Source organism: Rattus norvegicus, chromosome 20 (assembly GCF_021556685.1).
Source record: "Rattus norvegicus strain SHRSP/BbbUtx chromosome 20, alternate assembly SHRSP_T2T, whole genome shotgun sequence".
NCBI lineage: Eukaryota > Metazoa > Chordata > Mammalia > Rodentia > Muridae > Rattus > Rattus norvegicus.
The window spans coordinates 32,460,258-32,482,131 of NC_141553.1; the positions used below are offsets into that span (position 1 = coordinate 32,460,258).

At 40.6% G+C, this 21,874-nt stretch overlaps 1 pseudogene; it reads left to right on the plus strand.

Moving 5' to 3' along the window:
• Positions 1-10,495, plus strand: part of Hspd1-ps6 (heat shock protein family D (Hsp60) member 1, pseudogene 6) — a 95,614-nt pseudogene extending 85,119 nt beyond the window's left edge.
• The last annotated feature ends 11,379 nt before the right edge of the window (positions 10,496-21,874 follow it).

The following is a 21,874-nucleotide window of genomic DNA, read 5'->3' on the forward strand; positions in this document are numbered from 1 at the left end:
CAGTTCCCAGTGCCCACATTGTGACTTCCAACTGTCCGGAACTTCAGTCCCAGGGGATTCAACACTTTCTTTTGGCCTCTGTGAACACCAGGCACACATGTGATACACAGATATACATGCAGGCAAAATCTTTATGCACACAAAATCTAAGTGCAGTGGCACCTCCTGCCCACATCTTAATGGATCGGGAAACAGAGACGGTTACACATGTACTGGGACTAAGCTACCACTTCAAAAGCCTCCACTAGCAACTTGCTTCTATCATCCAGGCCCCGTCTCCCAATGACTCCACAAAGTAGTGCCAATACCTGGGGACCAGGTATACAAAACATGAGCCTGAGAAGGACATTTTAGATTTAAATAGCGACAGTATCCTAATCATCCCCATATCTGTGAGTATTATTCTAATGTGATACCTTTCACCATTGACTTTAGCTACCAAGGACACTCATCACTGGCTTTGCTAGAATGCTGGCAAGCCTCACAACAAATGTACACTATGCTGTTTTAGCAGTATCCTGCAACTAAAGATCAACCAACAAAGGAATATATAAAACAGCTCATTTCCCAAGCTGTCTACTCAACTGTGAAGGGTAATCTTGGTTTCAGATCTTTTCTTGGATTTGATGAGGTCTTCATTACAATTGCATCCCTACTTACCTTGGCCTTCATTGTAGTCCTGCTTTTTTCACTGAAGTCACTGATCCCCTAAGCTCACACCCTAAGAACTTCCTGAATCCAAGGTTCTGCTAAGGAGTCTTCCCAGTAACTGCAAAAGCAGATATCAGAGCTGAGTTCCTAAGTGATTGAACACCCATATTCAGCAGGAAAAAGTTATGAAAAGTCATCATCCTGATTCTCTGGAGGTAGTTATCCTAAGGTTGTCTTTCTGGGGAATTTAGTAATGATCAGAATTTAACAGGATATAGCTAGAATTAATGGTGTAGCCATAATCTCATTTGATAGAAATCTTTATAATAGTTACTAAGTTGAGGCTATAATTTCTTACATTGGTACAGAATTTGTTTTGATACAGAATCAGGGTTTTCATTGGTATAAATTTCCTCTGTTGTTACAAAAATTTTGAAAGTATAAGGTTTGGACCCAGCCCTTCAGTAACTGCCATTACAAACTGGTCTCATATGTTTGAGCATATGAGTAAAGGGCCAGATAGCAGATTTTTGGCTCTGAGTAAATTGCTAGGGTATTTGCAAGATATTTTATTCACCTGAAAGTGGTTATCAGACAACAGTTCGGATTACTTTATAAAATTGGTTTTCAAAAACATCAGAAATCCACAGAATGTGACATTTAATGTTATTTATTCATTTGTTCTTGAGACATATCTGCTTCTAGTAGCCCCCCTTTCTTGGAATCATAGAAAAAAATTGAGCATCAATGGAGTTGTTCCCATTGTGGCAAGACAGCCACTAGGCAAGAATCGCCTCAATTCATCTACAGACCTGTACTGTTCATGAAAGGACACAAGTTACAGGATAGGGCAGCTTAGTTCTGCTGAGACAGAATAAGCTCGTCCTTAATTTTCCTGTTTCAAAGGTCTGTCAGATGATCCTAGGCCAGAAGGCTGAAGACTGGTGCTCCAACTTCCTGACGTGCTGGGGCTCAATAGGTAAGAAGCTGTCTCTACAATTTGTCTCAGTTCTGAAAGCTAGGCTTTCTATATTTTCAGATAATATTGGTTGTTCTCAGACTTCTGAAGGGATTGAAAACTAGTTCTAGTCTCATAGTCAATGCAGGCTATTTAGCATTGAGAGAACATATTTGAGAGGATAGTTTTCAGGTAGTATGCAAGCTAAACCAGGACATAACAGATATGGAATTATAAGCCTTTTTTAAGTTAGAATAGGTAACAGATTTTTCTATTTAATTGACAAAAATGATGGACTGGCCAGATTCTGCCTGGGCCCAGAGCTGGTCACCAGGAGTGCTGATGCACCTGCAAGCAGAGATAAGACCAAGTCTTCTGCTCTGAGCAACCTGCCTACAGGCCTCAGGACACACAAACCCAGGAGCAGTCTGGGACAAGACCTTCCGGTTTCTGTCTGCACCTGGAGCTGAACCAGTCCCACAGCTCTCTGTACCCAGATCTGGCTGTAAGAAAACAGGTATAGAGGAGTGCTGACACACAGGCTTACAGGAGGGCCAAGCCACTGTCACAGACAGCTAGACAAGCCAACACCAGAGACAACCTGATGGCAAGAGACAAGCACAGGAACCTAAGCAACAGAAACCAATTTCACTTGGCATCACCAGAGTTCAGTTCTTCCACCAAAGCAAATACTGTATATCCAAACACACTGGAAAAGCAAGATATACATTGAAAATCACATCTTATGATGATGAAAGAGGACTTTAAGAAGGACATAAATAGCTCCCTTAAAGAAATACAGGATAACAGAGGTAAACAAGTAGAAGCACTTAAGGAGGAAACACAAAAATTCCTTAAAGAAATACAGGACAACACAATCAAACAGGTGAAGGAACTGAACAAAACCATCCAGGATTTTTAAAAGTAGAAATAGAAATAGAAACAATAAAGAAATCAAAAAGGAAGAAAATCCTGGGGATAGAAAACCTAGGAAACAGATCAGGAGAATACAAGAGATAGAAGAGAGAATCTCCAGGACAGAAGATATCATAGAAAACATTGACGCAACCATCAAAGAAAATGTAAAATGCAAAAAGCTAATCCAAAATATCCAAGAAATCCAGGACACAAATAGAAGGTCAAACCTAAGGATGATAGATATAGAAGAGAGTGAAGACTCCCAACTTAAAGGGCCAGTAAATTGTCTTCAACAAAATACATGCGAGAAGAGAAGACAGCAGTAAATAATCAAACTCAGGGCTGAAATTAACCAAGTAGAAACAAAAAGAACTATAAAAAGAATCAACAAAACCAGGAGATGGTTCTTTGAGAAAATAAACAAGATAGATAAACCCTCACCCACACTAACCAGAGGGCACAGAGAGTATATCCAAATTAACAAAATCAAAAATGAAAAGGGAGACATAACAACAGAATCTGAGGAAATTTTAAAAAATCATCAGATCCTAGTTTTTTAAAAAGGCCTATCTTCACCAAAACTGGAAAATCTGGAAGAAATGGACAATTTTCTAGACAGATACCATATACCAAAGTTAAACCAGGATCAGATAAACCATCTAAACAGTATCATATCTCCTAAAGAAATAGAAGCATTTATTAAAAGTCTCCCTATCAAAAAGGGCACAGAACAAGATGAGTTTAGTAGAGAATTCTATCAGACCTTCACAGAAGACCTAGTACCAATACTTTCCAAACTATTCCACAAAATAGAAACAAAAAGAAGCCAAACAAACAAACAAAAAAACCCATAAGGAACACTATCTAGCTCCTTCTATGAAGCCACAATTACCTAAATCACACAAAGACCCAACAAGGAAAGAGATCTTCAGACCAATTTCTCTTATGAATATCAAAGCAAAAATAGTCAATAAAATTTTCAAAAAACGAATCCAAGAAGACATCAGAATGATCATCCATCATGATCAAGTACACTTCAACCCAGGGATGCAGGGATGGTTCAATATTCAGAAATCCATCCAAGTAATCCACTCTGTAAACAAACTCAAAGGAAAAAAAACACATGATCATCTCATTAGATGTTGAGAAATCATTTGACAAAATTCAACACCTCTTCATGATAAAAATCCTGGAAACATGGTCACTTGATTTTTGACAAAGGAGCCAAAACCATCAAATGGAAAAAAGACACCATTTTCAGCCAATGGTGCTGGTTCAACTGGAGGTCAACATGTAGAAGAATGCAGATTGATCCATGCTTATCACCCTGTACAAAGCTTAAGTCCAAGTGGATCAAGGACCTCCACATCAAACCAGATACACTCAAACTAATAGAAGAAAAAGTGGGGCAGCATCTCGAACACATGGGCACTAGAGAAAATTTCCTGGACAAAACACCAATGGCTTATGCTCTAAGATCAAGAATCGACAAATGGGATCTCATAAAACTGCAAAGCTTCTGTAAGGCAAAGGACACTGTGGTTAGGCCAAAACAGCAACCAACAGATTGGGAAAAGATCTTTACCAATCCTACAACAGATAGAGGCCTTATATCCAAAATATACAAAGAACTCAAGAAGTTAGACCGCAGGGAGACAAATAACCCTATTAAAAAATGGGGTTCAGAGCTAAACAAAGAATTCACAGCTGAGGAATGCTGAATGGCTGAGAAACACCTAAAGAAATGTTCAACATCTTTAGTCATAAGGGAAATGCAAATCAAAACAACCCTGAGATTTCACCTCACACCAGTGAGAATGGCTAAGATCAAAAGCTCAGGTGACAGCAGATGCTGGCGAGGATGTGGAGAAAGAGGAACACTCCTCCATTGTTGGTGGGATTGCAGACTGGTAAAACCATTCTGGAAATCAGTCTGGAGGTTCCTCAGAAAATTGGACATTGAACTGCCTGATGATCCAGCTATACCTCTCTTGGGCATATACCCAAAAGATGCCTCAACATATAAAAGAGACACGTGCTCCACTATGTTCATCGCAGCCTTATTTATAATAGCCAGAAGCTGGAAAGAACCCAGATGCCCTTCAACAGAGGAATGGATACAGAAAATGTGGTACATCTACACAATGGAATATTACTCAGCTATCAAAACAACGAGTTTATGAAATTCGTAGGCAAATGGCTGGAACTGGAAAATATCATCCTGAGTGAGCTAACCCAATCACAGAAAGACATACATGGTATGCACTCATTGATAAGTGGCTATTAGCCCAAATGCTTGAATTACCCTAGATCCCTAGAACAAACGAAACTCAAGACGGATGATCAAAATGTGAATGCTTCACTCCTTCTTTAAATGAGGAAAAAGAATACCCGTGGCAGGGAAGGGAGAGGCAAAGATTAAAACAGAGACTGAAGGAACACCCATTCAGAGCCTGCCCCACATGTGGCCCATACATATACAGCCACCCAATTAGACAAGATGGATGAAGCAAAGAAGTGCAGACCGACAGGAGCCGGATGTAGATCTCTCCTGAGAGACACAGCCAGAATACAGCAAATATAGAGGCGAATGCCAGCAGCAAACCACTGAACTGAGAATAGGTCCCCCGTTGAAGGAATCAGAGAAAGAACTGGAAGAGCTTGAAGGTGCTCGAGACCCCAAAAGTACAACAATGTCAAGCAACCAGAGCTTCCAGGGACTAAGCCACTACCTAAAGACTCTACATGGACTGACCCTGGACTCTGACCCCATAGGTAGCAATGAATATCCTAGTAAGAGCACCAGTGGAAGGGGAAGCCCTGGGTCCTGCTAAGACTGAACCCCCAGTGAACTAGTCTATGGGGGGAGGGCGGCAATGGGGGGAGGGTTGGGAGGGGAACACCCATAAGGAAGGGGAGGGGGGAGGGGGATGTTTGCCCGGAAACCGGGAAAGGGAATAACACTCGAAATGTATATAAGAAATACTCAAGTTAATAAAAAAAAATAAAAGATTAAATGACAACATTGTGAAATGTATCAGGATTATTTGATGGGATGGGTATTTACTTGATTAAATATCAAAATATTAACAGTTTCTGCTCTTGGATACTAATGGTACTCAATTTAATGAAGAGATGAATTCTTTATAATTAGTAAACGATGCTTCCATAGAAGTGGCCGGGGTGGGGTATTTGAGACACCTTCAGAGCAGTATGCACCTCCACGTGCTTGTTAATATCTGCATCAATAGTATTTACCCAGTTCCTGTGCCTTGCAGAAGTCTCCTGCCTCCTATATTAATAAAAGCAACTCCAAAATCAAAAAAAAAGAAATGGCCATCTTGCCAAAAGCGATCTACAGATTCAATGCAATCCCCATCAAAATACCAACTCAATTCTTCAAAGAGTTAGACAGAACAATTTGCAAATTCATCTGGAATAACAAAAAACCCAGGATAGTGAAAACTATCCTCAACAATAAAAGAACTTCTGGGGGATTCACCATCCCTGACCTCAAGCAATATTACAGAGCTATAGTGACAAAAACAAAAACAAAACTGTATGGTATTGGAATAGAGACAGGCAGGTAGATCAGTGGAATAGAACTGAAGACCCAGAAATGAACCAATACATGTATAGTCACTTGATCTTTGACAAAGGAGCTAAAATCATCCAGTGGAAAAAATAGCATTTTCAGCAAATTGTCAGCATGTTAAAGAATACAAATTTGTCCATTCTTATTGCCCTGTAGAAAGCTTAAGTCCAAGTGGATCAAGGACTGCCACATTAAACTAGATACACTCACACTAATAGAAAAAAAAGTGTGTGAGAGCCTTGAACACATGGGTACTGGGGAAATTTTCCTGAACAAAATACCAATGGCTTATGCTCTAAGATCAATAATTGACAAATGAGATCTCATAAAGCTGCAAAGCTTCTGTAAAGCAAAGAACATTGTCAGTAGGACAAAACAACAACCAACAGATTGGGGAAAGATCTTTACCAATCCTACATCCAATAGAGGGCTAATATCCAATATAGAATGGCTAAGAGTAAAAAAAAAAAAAAAAAAAAAAAAAACCCAGGTGACAACAAACCTAGACAATATTGATAAAGCCAAGAAGTGCATGCTGACAGAAGCCTGGTATAGCTGTCTCCTGAGAGGCTCTGCCAGAACCTGACAAATACAGAGGCTAATGCTAGTGGCAAAACATTGAACTGAGAATGAGGTTCCCATCGGAGGAGTTAGAGAAATCTTTGAAGGATCTCAAAGGGCTTACAACCCCATAAGAACAACAATACCAACCAACCACAGCTCCCAGGGACTAAACCACTACCCAAAGGGTACACACAGACAGACCCATGGCTCCAGCTGCATATGTAGCAGAGGATGGCTTTGTTGGGCACCAATGGAAGGATAAGCCCTTGGTTCTGTCAAGGCTGGATCCCCCAGTGTAGGGCAATGTCAGGGCTGGGAGGGGAGCAGTTGGGGAGGGGTTGCAGAGGGGGAACAGCCTCATAGACGAAGGGGAAAGGGGATTGGGATAGGCTTATGGTCGAGAAACTAGGAAAGGCAATAACATTTGAAATGTAAATAAAAAATATCCAATAAAAAATGATGGACTGGATGTTAGGTCTACCTTATACTTTATAAATATAAAATGGTAAATAATTATGCTTAATTTGTATTTGAGAGAAAAGTTTTTTGTTGGACAGAAAGGGTGATATTTGGTAGGATCTTCTCCTAATAAATAAACATTACAAGGGACCAATCACCAATGGGTAGACAGGACTTCCAGGTCACAAAGAAGAAGAGAAGGCAGGAAAAAGAACTACATCAGTTTTGGACAGAGGAGAGCAAGAAGGCAGACAGAATGTAAAAGCCAGAGGCTGATGTTTCGAGTGGCAGATCCACCACCAGAGAATTTCTAACATAGAATAGTTTGTAAAACTAGGGTGCTGTATTCTGCACCCAGTGATTGTGCTCCCTGTTGATTCTAAACTAAGATTGTGTGATTTCCTTCACACAGTGACTCAACTGAGTTCCAGAGAATGGTACAGCAGAGCATGGCGACCAGCCATGGAAATTTGGAAGTGCGAGGATGTGCATGGCAACAGCCAGCAGTGGGAATTCAGTGAAACAGGAGGAAAGAGCCCTGGGTAAGAGGGAAGAATGCGGCTTTGGCCTGCCCACCACGCTGGAAAAGATGGACCATCTGCCAGTCCTGGGCAGCAATAGGGTGGAAGGCTTTTATATATTTTATGCTACACATAGCAGTCAGTCAAAGTGTGTGGAGGAACCACACCAACACAACAAAATAATATCAGACAATAGACACTGTTTCTTAACAACTTTCAATATTAATAACCTGGAATCACCAATTAAAAGGTACAAAGTAATAAACTAAATTAAAAACCATGACCCATTTTTCTGCTGCATCTAAGGAACACACCTCGCTAGCAAAGCTATCCTCAGAGTCGAAAAAAATGGAAAAAGATATCCCAAGTTAATGGACCCAAGAAGCAGGCAAATGTAGTTACTTTAATATCTGACGAAACAGACTTCAAACCAAAATAAAACAGAAGTGGTAAGGAAGGATACTACATTCTCATTAAAGGGAAAATCCAATGGGGAATATATTACAGCCCTAAGATTAGACCACTAAATACAAAGGCTCATGAAGAAACAAGCACCACTAAAATCGCATATTGACTGTAACATAGTGATAGTAGCCGACTTCAGTACCACACTATGGCCAACAGACAGGTCATACAGACAAAAACTGAAGAGAAAAACGCTGGAATTAAGTAACATGAATAAAGCGGACCTAACAGACACCTATACAACATTCCATTCAAGCACTAAAAATATACCTTCTCAGCCGCTCATAGAACTTTCTCCGGAATTGACTACATACTCAGACACAAAGCAAGTCTCAAAGGATAAAAGAAAACTGAAGTAACACCCTGCATCCTATCTGACTACCTTGGATTAAAACTGAAGGAGGGCTCCGCGCAGGCTGCTGGCAGGCTGGCTGTTGCTGGCAGCTGGAGGCGGAAGAACGGGGGAGCACTTTCTAGGCTTTTCCAGGCCAGCAGCTGAGGTGAAAGAATGAGCCCCTCCCGGAAATGACGCCACTTGATCTTTCACCTACAAAAAGCGCAGGGCCTTCTGGAAAGTTCTAGAGAAGAGCGGGACCCAGGAGCCAGCGTAGGGCGGTGGCAGAGTGCTGAGGCCACAGGGCTGAGGCGGCTCAGAAATGCTCCGACTACCCACCCACAGTCCTTCGCCAGATGAGACCAGTGTCTCGGGAACTGGCTCCTCATTGCACTCGGGCCTATGCCAAAGAGTTAAATTTGGTGCAGATGCTCCAGCCTTAATGCTTCAAGGTGTAGACCTTTTAGCCAATGCGGTAGCTGTTACAACGGGGCCAAAGGGAAGAACAGTGACTACTGAACAGAGTTGGGAAAGTTTCAAAGTAACAAAAGATGGGGCCACTGTTGCAAAGTCAATTGATTTAAAGGATAAATACAAAAACAACGGAGCTAAACTTGTTCAGGATGTTGCCAATAACACAAACGAAGAGGCTGAGGATGGCACCACCACTGCCACTCTTCTGGCCTGGTCTATTGCCAAGGAGGGCTTTGAGAAGATCAGCAAGGGGGCTAATCCAGTGGGAATCCGGAGAGGTGTGATGGTGGCTGATGATGCTGTGGTTGCTGAACTTAAGAAACAATCTAAACCTGTGACAACCCCTGAGGAAATTGCTATAATTTCTACAAATGGAGACAAAGGCATTGGGAACATCATTTCTGATGCAACGAAGAAGGTTGGAAGAAAGGGTGTCATCACAGTGAAGGATGGGGAAACCCTGAAAGATGAGCTAGACATTTTTGAAGGCATGAAGTTTGATCAGAGGATATATTTCCCCATATTTTATTAACATATCAAAAGGTCAAAAATGTGAATTCCAAGACGCCTATATTTTGTTGCGTGAAAAGAAAATTTCTAGTGTTCGGTCCATTGTACCTGCTCTTGAAATTGCCAATGCTCATCGGAAGCCCTTGGTCATAATTGCTGAAGATGTTGATGGAGAAGCTCTTAGCGCACTGGTTTTGAACAGGCTAAAAGTTGGTCTTCAGGTTGTAGCAGTCAAAGCTCCAGGGTTTGAGGACAACAGGAAGAACCAGTTTAAAGATATGGCTATCGCTACTGGTGGTGCGGTGTTTGTAGAAGAGGGGTTGAATCTAAATCTTGAAGACGTTCAAGATCATGATTTAGGAAAAGTTGGAGAGGTCATTGTCACCGAAGAGGATGCCATGTTTTTGAAAGGGAAAGGTGACAAAGCTCACATTGAAAAACATATTCAAGAAATCACTGAGCAGCCAGACGTCACTAATGAATATGAAAAGGAAAAGCTGAATGAGCGACTTGCTAAACTTCCAGATGGAGTAGCTGTGTTGAAGGTTGGAGGGATGAGTGATATTGAAGTGAATGAGAAGACAGAGTTACAGCTGCTCTCAATGCTACGAGAGCAGCTGTTGAAGAAGGCATTGTTCTAGGAGGGGGCTGCGCTCTGTTTCACTGCATCCCAGCCTTGCATTCATTAAAGCCTGCTAATGAAGATCAGAAAATATGTATAGAAATTATTAAAAGAGCACTTAAAATTCCTGCAATGACGGTTGCTAAGAATGCGGGTGTTGAAGGATCTTTGATAGTTGAGAAAATTCTGCAGAGTTCCTCAGAGGTTGATTATGACGCCGTGCTTGGAGACTTTGTGAACATGGTGGAAAGGGAACTATTGATCCAAAAAGGTTGTAAGAACTGCTTTACTAGATGCTGCTGGGGTGGCCTCCTTGCTAACTACATCTGAAGCTGTAGTGACAGACATTTCTAAAGAAGAGAAGGACCCTGGAAAGGGTGCAATGGGTGGAATAGGAGGGGGGATGGGAGGTGGCATGTTCTAACTCCTAGAATAGTGCTTTGCCTTATCAATGAACTGTGACAGGAAGCTCCAGGCAGGTTCCTCACCAATAACTTCAGAGAAATCATCTGAAGAAAATGACTGACGAGAAGGCAGGCTGACCACTGTAACCATTAGTTACTGGTTTCCTTTGACAATACATAATGGCTTGCTGCTGTCATTGTTCATGCCTACAGATAACTTATTTTGGATTTTTGAATAAAGGCATTTGTACATTCCTGATGCTAGGTGCAAGAGCCATATACCAGGGTCCTGCTTTCAACTTAAATCACTGAGGCATCTCTATTGTTCTGTTAGCATCAGGACTATAGCGCTGTATCACCACATAAGAAGTTCAGAAGCAGCCTATCGTGGAGGGTGAGAGTGATTGTGTACAGAGTAGAGAAGTATCCAATTATGTGACAACCTTTGTGTAATAAAATTTTGTTTTAAGAAAAAAAAAAACCTTGGAAGCTGAACAACTCAGAACTGAATGAAAATTGGATCAAAACAGAATTCAAGAAGAAAATTTGAATATTTTATAGTTGAATGAGAAAGAAAAACAAAAACCACAACATATTCAAACCTATAGGACACAGTGATAGTGGTTCTAAGAGGCAAATTCATAGACTAAAGGCCTACATAAAAAATTTAGAGAGATCATCTATTAATACCTTAAGACACTTGAAATCGGGGCTGGGGATTTAGCTCAGTGGTAGAGCGCTTACCTAGGAAGCACAAGGCCCTGGGTTTGGTCCCCAGCTCCGGAAAAAAAAGAACCAAAAAAAAAAAAAGACACTTGAAATCTTTAGAAAAACTACAAGAAAAATACTAAACTCAAGGCCAAACTTAAAAAACAGAAACAAACAAAAAAAACAAAGACTTGATGAAAAAAAGAGTTGTTTCTGTGAGAAAAATTAACAAGAGATTTGCAAGCATCCCAAACAAAGGAAAGAGAGTAAAGATGCAAATTAATATATTAGAGATTAAAATAGACACTGAGGTAATTCAGAGAATCATAGAGACTTTTTAAATCTGTATTTTACCAAACTAGAAAAAAGCTTTATAAAATGATGAATGTCTTGGTATATACAACCTTCCAAAGTTAAATTAACATTAAATAATTTAAACAAACCAACAACCAGTTAGATAGGGGCAGTGATTAAAAATCACCCAACTAAAAAAAGCCCAGGACCAGATACATTCAGGACAGAACTCTCCCATATCTTCAAAGAACTAATGCCAATATTCCTGAAATTATCCTGCCAAAGAGAAACTGAAGAAATATTTATTGGTTTGTTTTATAATACCACTATTTTCCTGATACCGAAATGACACAATGACCCAACAAAACAAAAATTATACCAATTTACCTTTTGACCATAAATTTAAAATTCTCAATAAAATATCTATAAATTCTAGAGCACATCAAAAGTATTGTCTATCATTATCAAGTAGGTTTCATCCCAAAGAAACAGAGATGGTTCAATATATACAATCCAGTAAATGTAATCCATCACACAAAGAGACTAAAAGACAAAAAAATAAAAAATAAAAAGCGCCCAAGAAACTAAAAAAAAAAAAAATACTACACACATGATCATCTCATCAGATGCTGAAAATAGCTTTGACAAAAGTCCTTCATAAGTGATACAAAAGACGTACCTCATATGAAGGAATTTCTAGCAAGCCCACAGCCAACATCAATCTAAATAGAGAGAAAGTATTTCTTTTAAAATCAGGAACAATTCAAGGCTAGCCATTCTTTTCACACCTGTTCAATACAGTATGTGAAGTTTTAGCTAAATCACTGAAGAAAATCAAGGGGACACATGTAGGAAGGGAAGAAGTCAAGATACCTATTTGTAGATAATATGATTTTATACATAAAGACCCTAAAAACTCCAGCTGGAGACTACTACAGCTGATAGACACTTTCAGCAAAGTAGCGGAATGAAAATTTAGCACACGTATGCACGCACACACACAATCAGAGAAAGACATTTCTGATTTCTTTACTGAAAAAGAAATCAGAAAACAGTATCCTTCATAATAGTTCAAAAAAAAAAACCCTCTGGGGTAGCTCTAACCACGCAAGTGAAAGACTTGTATAATAAAGAAGTTTAAGACTTTGATGAAAGACATCGAAGAGCACATCGTAAGTTGAGAAGATCTCCCATGCTTGTGGATTAATAGGATTAACATAAAAAAAAAAAGCCACGCTACCAAAAACACTCTACAGATTCAATACAATCCCCATCAGAATTTTAACGTAATTCTTCACAGAAATTGAAAAAAAAAACACAAATCTTCAATAACCTTAGTCATTAGGAAATGCAATTTAAAAACCACTTTGAGATTTCATTTTACCGCAATCAGAATAGTCAAAATCGATAAAACAAATAACACCCCCTGCTGGTGAGGATGTGGGATTTGGGAGCACTCATTGCTGCTACTACTGCAAACTTTTACTTTGAATCTCACTATGGTGGTTCCTAGAAAGCTGGGAATAAGCTGGGATCTATCTCAGTATCTAACTATAGCACTCTTGGGTATAAGACAAGGACTTTACATCCTACTACACAGACACTTGCTTAACCATGTTTACTGATTCTCTACTCAAAGAGTCGAAATTTGGAAACAGTCTAGATGTCCATCCACTAATGAGTGGATAATAAAAATGTGACACATGTATGTTATGGAGTATTTTTCAGCTCTTAAAACAAATGAAATTATGAAATTTGCAGATAAATGGATGGAACTAGAAACAATCATCGTGAATGAGGGAACCCAGAACCAAAACGACACATATTACATGCTTTCCTCTCATACGTGGATGTTAACTTTTACATTTTAAATTTTTATGTCATTTAGAATATCCACAGTTTAGATAGCTAGTAAGAGATCAGATAGAATTTTTAATAAAAATATAAAGGACAAACTAAAAAGGCGGATGAAATGTGGAGGAGGGAGGGAGGGCAGGGTAACAGATATAATAGAAGGAGGAACAACTAACACCGATGACCTTTTGTAAATCAATATGGAGACCTACTACTGAAGTAGTTTCCTAAATTATATACATATATGAAAGGAACTTAAGTATGTTCACTACATAATGGGGGAGACAATGCTCCAGAAGATGTGCTACCAGTAAAACCTCCAATGCCAGGAACCAGTTACAGTCATTGGCTAGAGGGGTCCATAGACAACCCACAAAACATCACGAGCTCTTTCCTGAGACATTGATTTCTCTCCACAGCCTGATGATGAAGACACCATGTACGCCACTAAACCTGCAGAAACTGAGGTGCTACCCAACTAGAAATTTCATCCTTCATGATTGGCACTCACGGTGCTGGGAGGCACTGCACACACGACCAGAGGAGAAAACTGACCATCACTATCACCCGAGAGAAAAACCTACTTCTATTCTTCTGCCAAAAAACAAAACAAACTACAGCACCAAAATGACTCCTAATGCATAGATTTGATACATCACTCAACCTTCATCAAAAGATGCTTCTTCTTGCAGAACATGGGTGTTAGCACAACTGGACAATATGTGGAGAGTGAGATTTTGCAGCACTCCACCCTGAGTGAGTTATCTTTCTCAAACCCCTCCTCTTGAGGCTCAGGGATCTACGAGGAAGAGGAGGCAGAAAGACTGTAGGAGCGAGAAGGGGTGGAAATAATGTCTTCCAGACATTCGCATGCTGTTACAGGACTATAACCGCATGTGCAAGACGTGCAGAGTTCAAATCAGACAAAATCTCACACCGAGGGGAAAGTGGACACTAAGTCCTACTCCTAACCAAGAAACAGTTTTCAATTGATATCTACTGGCAAAGGGAAAACCAGTTTTCCCTTTAGACCATCACTGGGTGTGTCAACCACACTCCAGGGCAATCCACACGGCCAGAAATGATTGGCTAACACGAAATGGATTCCACGGGGTTTTCTCTGTTTTTGTTTGTTTTGATTTTCATGTTTTTGCTCTAAGAGAAAGAGAGAGTGAGAACACAAAGTTTTGAGGGAGGTAGAAGAGATCTGGAAGGACTTGGGGGTAGGAGAAAGAACACAATCAAAAGATAGTACAAATTTGCTGGGTTTGTGGGTAAAAATGCTACATTATCATTTTACTTTGCATTTTAAAAATGCACAACTCACCTGCTTATGAGCTGACATTTTTATTATACTTATTTATTGAGGGTGTGTGTGTGGTCTTAAAGGTGACATAGCATGAGTGAGGAGGTCAGAGGACAACTTACAGAGTCTCAGGCACTCTGTTATTTCTGCCATTGTATCCTTTATGCTAGCTGGCACAAGAGCTTCCAGGGGAGTCTCCTGTCTCTGCCTCTCATCTTGTTGTAGGAACCGAAGGATCGAATTACAGATGTACTCTATCTACTGTGTCTTTTAAAATAGATAGAGTAGGGATGGGACTCAAGTCATCAGGACAATCAGCTGCTATTTCCTCCCCTGAAATCAGCTTAGTTTGTTCTGGTCACCTTTATATTCCAGAGAAGTCACAGATAAAAGGAAAAAGTGAATGTCTTATTTCGTGATGTCTGAAAACATTCACTCACCCTATATACTTTATTAACAGATAAGTTCATTCATTCCATCTTTATCAATCAGGTTTAATTCATAACACTTAATATTTTATATCTAATATTCTCAACACTAAAGATTATATATATATATATGCAGCCCTGTGTGCTGTGTCAGTCCAAAATAACATATTAACTGTAAACCACGCAGTCATTTAATAAATTAAGAAATTACTACACAGTGCCGTGCTATGAGCCAGCAAAATATTTCTGAATTTGAAAAATATTTGATCTAACAAAGACTGGCTTATTCATATGCTCCATCATGACATCGCAGGTTTTTCTTGTGTGCCTGAGTAATGATTTCCTCATTTCCAGTTAGCAGTCAGTCAGCCCATCTCACCCACAGGCAAGCCTAACACTCTTCTCATTGGGAAGGGAGAGAGTGATGGATGACAGCAGCTGCGGCCTTTAGTCAATCCCAAAATCTACCTTCTGCCTAATAAGATTTTCACTGAAACGCAGCAGACACTACTCAGCTGTTCAGTAAAGAGCCACATCCAGCTTGGGCTTGTGCACTTACACATGAACTGAATATAGTTCATAGACGATCCAGGTCAACCCCCATCCCCACCTAAACCCAGCAACACTCCCAAAATTATGTTTTATCTTTGTAAGCATAGCATAGATTTCTATCCAAACTGGTGGTTGGTAAGACAGACTTAGTTCCTGAATCAAAGTCTCTCTGGCCAGGAAAAAAAAATTAAGCGAAATCGAAAGGGTTTGACCAGACATTCTGCAGCCCTCTCATCACTGTGGCCAGTATTACTCAAAGGATCTTCCAGCACTGGCCAGGCGCGCACTAAGAATAGTACATTGGATAAATCTATGAACTAGAGTTTGACTCATTAGGAGGAAGTGACTAGAAAGGAGGCCGTCTCATCCCAGAAACTCTGGAAGAGGGAAATTCAGTCAATTTTACACATCTGTCTTTCTGATAGTGCAAGCTTCAGAGAGGATATTTGGCTTCAAGTTTTGATGTGACAGCTGTGGGGATACTAGTATTATATGCACAGGGCTGAGGGGCTACTGCCTTCTGAGACCCCCTATATTGATCTTGAGGTTCTTCTACTGAACAGCTGACTGGCCACTAATGAGTATCAATAATCTCTCGAGACTAAGCAAGGGAGCCAGGCAGACAACAGCATCTGCTGCTCGTCCATCATTCCTTCCAACCAATAGAAACAGGGCATGACCAATGTGGCCTGGGAAGGCCTCTGCTCTGTAGTGGTGGTGCCAGATGAAGAAGTCATTACTACTCGGTGCTGGAAGAGGGGGAGAGAAAGGTGTCTGGAGGGAATAAAAGAATGACAGAACAGGATATAGTCAGCCAGTTGGTCACTGAGGCACATTACATCCTCTGGGCACTGTTTCCAGATGCCTTGCATTTTTCCCTGTGCAGCTACTCCCCATATCCCTGAACTGAAGGGGCTCAAAGTTTCATCATCTTTACGTAATAAAATCTTTGGGAAAATAACAGGGAAATGCAGAGACAAGAAAGTGATACGGTGGCCCAAGGAAAGAAACCCATGTGTTGTCTTGAGGTTAATTTGAGATGCTCAAGGGTAGCCTTGAGTCCATAGAAGCCATGAAATTCCACATAGAGAAACTTAAAATTAATCGGACAAGCAGTGGTTTCATGCTTCTTTGGGTGCTATCAGCATGAGACCATTCTTTTCTTTGTTCAAAATGTTTAGATTGACCTTCCTTTCGCTATTCTCCTTCAGCATTAGTCATGTCTTTTAAGTCCCTTATTTTTAAAACTTATAGTACTGCTAGTGAACACCTTCCTTGGGAGCCATGTATAGTATTTTATACATGTAAATTATGTTTACATTCACGGGTACATCTAAAAGGCCTTGGGAAATAAGAATAAATGGCGCGGTAACATCTCCTTTGCAGAGATGAACCTATGAGAAGTGAGAGGAAGTGGCCTGAGATGTCATGGGTCCATGGCTCGTATTCTATCAGCCCTGTCCACACCTCACACAGCATGAGCCAGCTCTGATGTGGAAGTAGGACCCATGATGACACACACGGTACCTGGGAAGCTTGTCTGAGTTGTCCCCATCATGGTGTTACATCCATGACAAAAGGTACACCAGTGGCACCAGTGCAGTAAGTTCAAGTCTTTCTGCTAAACGTAACCATCTCTGAGTGCCCTTCATGAAGAGCCTCACTCTTCTTAGTTGAGATTCTGTGTCATTTTTGCATATCCTTCAGCCTGAAATTGGACAAGTTGGATGATTGATGCCAAGAGTTTAAGTTGGTAGTGTGACTTGGCAATAACATAAAAATTGTCTGATATTTAAGAGTAAAATTCATATGGCAGACTACGTGTAGGGAGTTGAGTGTCCTGAAATTGCTGCCAACTTCCAACAAATACCACTTTAGTGCTTCCTTCCCCTGGGCAGCTATACTTCTCAATGCTCATTTCCTTATCTTACTCTTTTCATAAAATATGAAATATGAGACTAAAAAGTTTCTCCACACCTTCAAAAATGTTAGAAACAATTCAAGGTTGACATAAATCAGATGTAGTAAAGCAATTTGACCAACCAGTATTGCATGATTTTGAGGACATTCTCTTTGGTTTGACTTTCTACTCCAATTAAGAAATTTTAATTAAACAGAAGGACTTGATAGGCTTTCATGAGCCTTCAGAGTAACTTTTACCAAACTAATCCATAAGCCCCAGAATATGTGACAAACTGAAGAAATAACCACAAAGCACATTAGTCTAACCAAAAAAGGCTAGCAGTTCCTAATCTTTTCCTTAGGTAAGCATTTGAAAGATCACGAACGGGATGCCAATTAAGAATGCCTGAAGTTCAAACTAATAGAAGAAAAACTAGGGAAGCATCTGGAACACATGGGCACTGGAAAAAATTTCCTGAACAAAACACCAATGGCTTATGCTCTAAGATCAAGAATCGACAAATGGGATCTCATAAAACTGCAAAGCTTCTGTAAGGCAAAGGACACTGTGGTTAGGACAAATCGGCAACCAACAGATTGGGAAAAGATCTTTACCAATCCTACAACAGATAGAGGCCTTATATCCAAAATATACAAAGAACTCAAGAAGTTAGACTGCAGGGAGACAAATAACCCTATTAAAAATGGGGTTCAGCGGTTGTGGTGGCGCACGCCAGTAGGATTTGCTGAAGGAAGCAGAGGCAGGAGGATCACGAGTTCGAGGCCAGCCTGGGCTACACATTTTGGGGCTGGGGATTTAGCTCAGTGGTAGAGCGCTTACCTAGGAAGCGCAAGGCCCTGGATTCGGTCCCCAGCTCCGAAAAAAAAGAACAAAAAAAATGGGGTTCAGAGCTAAACAAAGAATTCACAGCTGAGGAATGCTGAATGGCTGAGAAACACCTAAAGAAATGTTCAACATCTTTAGTCATAAGGGAAATGCAAATCAAAACAACCCTGAGATTTCACCTCACACCAGTGAGAATGGCTAAGATCAAAAACTCAGGTGACAGCAGATGCTGGCGAGGATGCAGAGAAAGAGGAACACTCCTCCATTGTTGGTGGGATTGCAGACTGGTACAACCATTCTGGAAATCAGTCTGGAGGTTCCTCAGAAAATTGGACATTGAACTGCCTGAGGATCCAGCTATACCTCTCTTGGGCATATACCCACAAGATGCCCCAACATATAAAAAAGACACGTGCTCCACTATGTTCATCGCAGCCTTATTTATAATAGCCAGAAGCTGGAAAGAACCCAGATGCCCTTCAACAGAGGAATGGATACAGAAAATGTGGTACATCTACACAATGGAATATTACTCAGCTATCAAAAACAATGACTTTATGAAATTCGTAGGCAAATGGTTGGAACTGGAAAATATCATCCTAAGTGAGGTAACCCAATCACAGAAAGACATACATGGTATGCACTCATTGATAAGTGGCTATTAGCCCAAATGCTTGAATTACCCTAGATGCCTAGAACAAATGAAACTCAAGACGGATGATCAAAATGTGAATGCTTCACTCCTTCTTTAAAAGGGGAACAAGAATACCCTTGTCAGGGAAGAGAGAGGCGAAGATTAAAACAGAGACTGAAGTAACACCCATTCAGAGCCTGCCCCACATGTGGCCCATACATATACAGCCATCCAATTAGACAAGATGGATGAAGCAAAGAAGTGCAGGCCGACAGGAGCCGGATGTAGATCGCTCCTGACAGACACAGCCAGAATACAGCAAATACAGAGGTGAATGCCAGCAGCAAACCACTGAACTGAAAATAGGACCCCTGTTGAAGGAATCAGAGAAAGAACTGGAAGAGCTTGAAGGGGCTTGAGACCCCATATGAACAACAATGCCAAGCAACCAGAGCTTCCAGGGACTAAGCCACTACCTAAAGACTATACATGGACTGACCCTGGACTCTGACCTCATAGGTAGCAATGAATAGCCTAGTAAGAGCACCAGTGGAAGGGGAAGCCCTGGGTCCTGCTAAAACTGAACCCCCCAGTGAAGGTGATTGTTGGGGGGAGGGCAGCAATGGGGGGAGGATGGGGAGGGGAACACCCATAAAGAAGGGGACTGGGGGGCTGGGGATTTAGCTCAGTGGTAGAGCGCTTACCTAGGAAGCGCAAGGCCCTGGGTTTGGTCCCCAGCTCCGGAAAAAAAAAAAGAACCAAAAAAAAAAAAAAAGAACCAAAAGAAGGGGACTGGGAGGGGTTAGGGGGATGTTGGCCGGTAAACCGGGAAAGGGAATAACACTGGAAATGTAAATAAGAAATACTCAAGTTAATAAAAAAAAAGTATGCCTGAAGTTTTCACTGAGGTGTTAACTATTCTCTTTACAAGAAGAACAATGAACTTTTGCTCTTCTCCTAACTTGAATCCAGGACAGTTTCCTCCTCACTTCAAATTCGTTTTCCTCTCCAGTTGCAGAAAAGGGAACAAAAGTGGAAGAAAGTGTAGTCTATGAAAATGAGAAAATACAGCCGGCCCTGAAAGGCAGTTGTTGGCCATGAGCACAAACTGCAATATGGCATTGAACCCATGCTTCATTTATTCCCTTAAGAAGGAAGCAGAAATCGTATGGATTCCTGGATTCATAATTAACAGTTGTCACCATGTTTTGTTTTGTCCTGGATTTGTATGTGGGGGTTGAAGTAGGGAAAACAGGCAAAGCTCCGTCCTCCTGCAGCTTAAGCAAGTCATGTTCGTGCTCTAATGAAAATAGAGTAAAAAAAAATTAGAAATAACACAGAGCAGCTGGTAGAGGTGGCGTTTGGTAAGCTTCCCGTCTGAGGAGCTGTTTGGTCAGAGGGCTAGATTGCACGAGGACATGAGTACATGAGTGCTGATGAAGGAGGCACAAGAAGCACTGCAGGCTGGACAGAAACAGCACTCAGATTATGTTACTATCGTTATTGTGTTTCACCATTCACGTACAAGAGTGGCACTTTCCAATGAAGCTAGTTTTTGACTGGAAACAGATTCTTTTTTTTTTTCTTTTTCTTTTTCTTTTTTTTTTTTATTAACTTGAGTGTTTCTTATTTACATTTCGAGTGTTATTCCCCTTCCCGGTTTCCGGGCAAACATCCCCCTAACCCCTCCCCCTCCCCTTCTTTATGGGTGTTCCCCTCCCCATCCTCCCCCCATTGCCGCCCTCCCCCCAACAATCACGTCTGGAAACAGATTCTTAATAGAAAGAGCACAAAATCTGGCTGACATTTAGTAAAAACCACACATGGTAACTTCAGGAACAACAACAACAACAAAAAAGGAACAGAAATGTCAAACAAGGAGAAAACAAAGAAATTAAATGTCTGATGTGGCATAACATAATGTATTTTCAAGTCTGTGACTGGTATTTGAGCAAATGCTAGAGCAGTTGTGCTCTACGAAAGTGATATAAAGTTCGATCTGGGTTGAAAAGAAGAGTTTTCAAAATGCAATCAATCCCGGAATGCCAACATTTATGATCAATTTAAACTAATGACAAGGCAAACGACTGTTTTCAGATTTGCCAGTGATTACCATTTGAGTACATAATAAAAGAAATATACTATAGATGTGATTTTTAATAGCAAGAATTAGGGTGAGAGGTATATAGCTCTGTGGGAAAATGTTTGTCTCATGTTGTGAGGCCCTGGATTCAATCTCCAGGACAACTACCAGAAAAAGGAAATAAAAAGAAAAGAGGAAAGAAAAGATCAACTAGACTAAACCAGTGATAAAAGATGCGTGGAAAATTTTTTGCATTGATTTCATATATTGAACTCCTGGAGAAGGGCAGAGCACATGGCCCAACCATAGAGCGCTCGCCTAGCATTCATGACATCCCCATCTTCAGAGCTGAATAATCCTGACAGGACGGAGTACACCCGTAATCCTTGCACTCCAGTGGTGGAGACATGAAGAGCCGAAGGTCCCAACATCTTTGACTACACAGAAGTTCAATGCCATCCTGAAATAAATGAAATTCTGTCTGAAAGGCGGGGGTGGGGGGGATGAATAGAGAAAGAAAAAAAACTTACTGGGAAAGAAGTAAAAACAAAAACTTCACAACTCTACACTCTATAATTTTGACTTGTATGTAATATGGAAAAGTAGTTCTTAAATTAGACATTTGTTAAAATTTTTTGGAAAGAAGATAATAAAAATAACATTGGTGAGTTGAGGAGAAGGAATTTAGCTGAAAACTGGAAGGTTTCTTTCTGACTAATCCAGTGTGTGTTTGTTTCTGACTAATCCAGTGTTACAAGGAGACATACTTGTGCAGAGAGTAATGGCTTATG